This window comes from Cornus florida, unplaced genomic scaffold (genome assembly GCF_030987335.1).
Source record: "Cornus florida cultivar Cherokee Brave unplaced genomic scaffold, ASM3098733v1 CherokeeBrave_3.0.0_Hap2_Chr03, whole genome shotgun sequence".
Classification (NCBI taxonomy): domain Eukaryota; kingdom Viridiplantae; phylum Streptophyta; class Magnoliopsida; order Cornales; family Cornaceae; genus Cornus; species Cornus florida.
The window spans coordinates 64,731,214-64,736,034 of NW_026775573.1; the positions used below are offsets into that span (position 1 = coordinate 64,731,214).

The 4,821-nt window shown below is 40.6% G+C and overlaps 1 non-coding gene across 1 annotated transcript; it reads left to right on the forward strand.

Moving 5' to 3' along the window:
- The first annotated feature begins 4,504 nt into the window (after positions 1-4,504).
- On the forward strand, positions 4,505-4,613 carry LOC132302087 (small nucleolar RNA R71). The gene has a single exon (XR_009480729.1). It is a non-coding gene; the product is annotated as a small nucleolar RNA R71 (small nucleolar RNA).
- Positions 4,614-4,821: the final 208 nt, after the last annotated feature.

Below are 4,821 nucleotides of genomic sequence, written 5' to 3' on the forward strand. Positions count from 1 at the left end.
GGCCGGTGACTGGGGCAAGGATGGCTGAGAGGCCCCACTGCATGATATTTTGATAGCCAGACCGGGTCAGGATAGACTCGGAGAAGTACTCAGTATCGAAGTACGACTCCTAAGCTACGGTCATGGCTGCATATCTCGGCAGCAAGTGGTCACCGCGCTGAGCCGGTAGAGGTAGCTGCGGTGATGGCATGGCGGCTGCATCTGCCTGATGGTGCGCAGGAGAAGGTAATGGTGTGAAGGCTGGTGGAGCCTGCAATGTAGATGACACGTGGTCAGCACCCTCCTCAGCCTCGTGGGATGGGGACTGAGGGGGAGTAGCCTGTGCGGGCTCCTCCTGAGCATGAGATGACTCTGCAACCATCTCTATCCTGGGCCGTATATGTCTGCGGGATCGCTGTGGCCCCGAAGATCACCTGGCTATTGTCTTGAATCGCGGAGGCATGATCTGTAAAAAGACAAAAAAAATTTAATATATAAGTCAGTGCCAGATATATAAGAATTTAAATGCATAATAGAAACATGTATGTCAAATAAGATAGACAAAATATGGATGACATGAATCTATGATAATGATGAAATGTGAGTCATGCTAAGCAATGTAGGTATGAAATGCATCCAATGTGGAATATCACAGGCATTGTGCATATAAAGATAGCATGAAGACGACACAAGATGAATGGAGTGTGTATGTGTGATCTTTGAAAGTTCGATCGATCGAACTTTTAAGTTCGATTGATCACCGAAAATTTTCGATTGATCGAAGTGAAAAATGTTCAAAAGTTGGATCGATCGAAGTGAATTGGATAAATCCAACACTTGGATCGATCGAAGCATGAAAGTGCACAAGATTGGATCGATCGAAGGTAGTGAAATGAAGTTCACTTTTTCGATCGATCGGAGCACAAGTTCGATCGATCGAACTGTACGAATGCCGAATCTGAAAAGTCGCAGATCTGTGAGATCTAGAGCACGGGGCCCACACAAACGTGTTTATGGGCCCATCTACACACCAAACATCCAATCCTCAAACCCCAAACACTCCCTAAATGCCAAATCAAATAAAAAATCCCCAATTTTGGTTCGGCCGAATGCATGTGTGTATATGTATATCATAATCATGAAATTGATACTTCAAAATGGATGATTAATACACATACAACATAAATCAATATAGAAAATCATGAATCATGCATCGATTAAACTTTTAAATCAAGAAATGGCTCGCGGTTTACCTCAAAACCGAGAGGGATGAGATGAGAGAGAGGGGGCGAAGCCACGGTGAAAATAAGGCTCTACCTTGTCGGAATTGGCTCGCCGGAGATGAGGAAGATGATTGGAATGAAGGTTGGCCGGATTGAGCTTGAGATTGAGAGAGAGGGAGACTTAGGGTTAGGGTTTGTTTCGAGGTTGGATCGATCCAAGTGTATCGATCCAACTCGATTTTACTTTAAAAACACGATATGTAGAGTTCGATCGATTGAACATTAAGTTTGATCGATCGAACCTAGGTCTCCACTCTAAAAATATATATATATTTTTTTTCAAATAATCAAAGGAAATTAAATTAATGAGATGCAAATTTCGATCAATCGAAGAAAGATTTCGATCGATCGAAAAGGATAAAGAATGTACAAGTTTAAGGGCTCAAGAGTTGACACGTGTTGGAACCTTGGATCTATCGAACTTGGAATTCGATCGATCGAACATGAAAAATTTTGACAAGTCCCGAGAGCATACATTTTTGAAAAATGGATGAGGCCTGAAAATTTTTCTAAGTTTTGGGACTCATGATCGATCGAACCACATGTTGGATCGATCGAAATGGTTTACGATCGATCGAACTTTTGAAAATTTGGAGATCCCGAGAGCATGCATTTTGGAATTTGGATGCAGGTCCAAAATTTTTCTAAGTGTTGGGACTCATGATCGATCGAACCACATGTTGGATCGATCGAAAAGTAGTTTGATCGATCGAAATGGTTTACGATCGATCGGACTTTTGAAAATTTGGAGATCCCGAGAGCATGCATTTTGGAATTTGGATGCAGGTTCAAAATTTTTCTAAGTGTTAGGTGCAAAATGAGAGCTGGATCGATCGAACCAATGTTCGATCAATCGAACCAAAACTTGGATCGATCAAAATTATGCCTAAATGCTCAAAATGACTTGAATGCTCATGCAATCCCTTACTCAGTTCCTTCCAATGTATATGAACCACAAAAACAGTATCTAGACTTCGCAAGAATCAAAATGCAAGATAAAAATGAGGGAGCAATGCATCCTCTCCTTTTTGGGATGAGAGATGTTTCGAGTCACTCCCAACAAATGGTTCTTGGAAGAACTTGTTGGGGTAAACTCAAAAGACGTCTTGAGTTCCTTGTCAAAACTTTCCTTGGGCTTCCACGCCCTTTCACAACAAGAGTTCGAAATCACTTTTCTTGCATGCAATGCTGAAGATGAAGATGAAGGCTTTGAAACATTGTTCATACACAAAAGCTCATTCCTTTCACAAGCAAGATCATGATATTCCTCTACCACATTAACCTCTTCCTCATATTTGTCAAATGGATTGGGTGTGGGGTTAAAGATGTTCAACTTCACTCTCATGTGCCCAAAAGAAATCTTCATTATCCTCGACCTACAATTTATGTTAGCATTTGAGGTTGCCAAGAAAGGACGGCCAAGGATAACCGGAATTTGGTTCCTTGGATTGGGCACCGGTTCCGTGTCAATGACGACAAAGTCAACCGGGAAGAAGAACTTATCAATCTTAATCAACACATCCTCAATTATCCCCCTAGGCTTCTTAATGGATCGGTCTGCAAGTTGTAAAACCACCGACGTCGGTTTCAATTCACTTAGGGCCAATTTGACATAAACCGAATAGGGAAGAAGGTTAACACTAGCCCCTAAGTCAAGAAGTGCCCGGTTGATGACAAGTTCACCAATGATACAAGATGTTGTAGGTGCACCGGGGTCCTTAAACTTTGGCAAAGTGTTGTGTTGTAGCATGGAACTCACTTGTTCGGTTAAGACCACTTTCTTTGATGTTTGGCTCTTGTTCTTCCGCTTTTGGGTGCATAAGTCCTTCAAGAATTTGGCATAAGCCGGAATTTGCTTAATTACAGCCAAAAGTGGAAGATTGACTTTGACTTGCCTAAACATATCCATTATCTCATTGTTCTTGGTCTTTTGCCTTTCTTTTGAAATGGACCCTTTCAAGGCGTCCGGAAATGGAGCTTTTTCAAAAACTCTTTCAGCATTTTCTTTCAAAGAATTTTCAGCATTGGACTTGTTCAATTCATTAGATTTCAAATCACTTTTCAAAGAAGAATCATGAATAACATTTTTCAAAGAACTTTTCTCAAACACATTTTTCAACACTGTTTTCAATGAATCTCTTTGGAAATCATCTTTCAACTCACAATTTGAGGGCTTCTCATTCTCAAGATCATGCACATGCAATGAAGGAGGAATAGTGTGTGGAACGGGACGGGTGACAACTTGAGGTTGTACCGGTTCACTCTCTTCATTAGGCATTCTAACTTGATTGTCTACTACCCTACCACTTCTCAAGGTTGTTACCGCATTGACATGCTCAACATTATGCCCTTCCAATGAGGATTTGGTTTCTACAACACATTGTTGTTTGATTGGGGCATTCATGTGCATCTTTCCCTTCTCTCTAGCATTAAGTGTTTCAGCTATTTGCCCTACTTGGGTTTCTAGCTTGGCAATTGATTGAGAATGAGAATGCAACAATTGAGTATTTGCTTTTAGAGTGCCCAAAGCATTTAAAACCTTTTCCTCAAAAGCGGAACCTCTAGAATTTCCTTGAGAATATGATTGGTTAGGAAAATCAGAATTAACAAATTGATTTCCTTGTGAGTTATATGGTCTTGAACCTTGGGATCCTTGGTTTTGAAGTGGAGGTGGAATGTATTTCCCTTAAAAACCGCCTTGGGAAGAGTTTGAGCCCTCCCCTTGGTTTTTCCAAGAAAAATTAGGATGATTCCTCCAACTGGGATTGTAAAGGTTACCATAAGGATTGTTCCATTGGTTCACAAATGTTACATTAACTTACTCAATGGGTTCATTTTGAATTTGTCCATGAGGACAATTAGAAGTAGAATGAAGAACACTAGAACAAGTTATACATGATTCATTTTGAGCTCTAGGAGAATGGTTAGGAATGGAAGACACTTGATTCGCCAAGTTTTGATTGATCAATTGATCAAACTTTTGAGATAAAGACTTCATCTCGGCGGTTATATCATTTGAGTGGTCAACTTGATGCAAGCCAACACACTTCCTACCTTGAGAATTTCTACCATTCCTAGATGACAATGTTCTTTGCAAAGAGTTTTCACTCATGCTCTCATAAAGACGCCACACGTCTTCCTCTTACCGGTCTATATAAGAACCTCCCATTGAAGCATCAACCATGCCTTTATAATTGTCCGATAAGCTTTTAAAGAAGAATTGGACCAATTGCCATTTAGGCATGTCATGGTGAGGACACTTCCTAAGCAATTCATTGAAGCGTTCCCATGCCTCGTGGAAAGTTTCTCCTTCCCCATGTGTGAATTCTCTAATGGCGGTTCTCATAGCATTGGTCTTCGAAACCGGATAGTACTTTTTTAAAAATTCTTGTTGCATTTCTGCCCAAGAAGTCATAGAAAAAGGCCTAAGGTTGTTAAACCAATACTTCGCCTTATCTTTAAGGGTGAATGGAAAAAGTTTCAGCTTTAAAACTTCTTCCGGCATGTCCGTGTATCAAACGGTAGAACAAACTTCAAGAAACTCATCCAAATGCTTGTA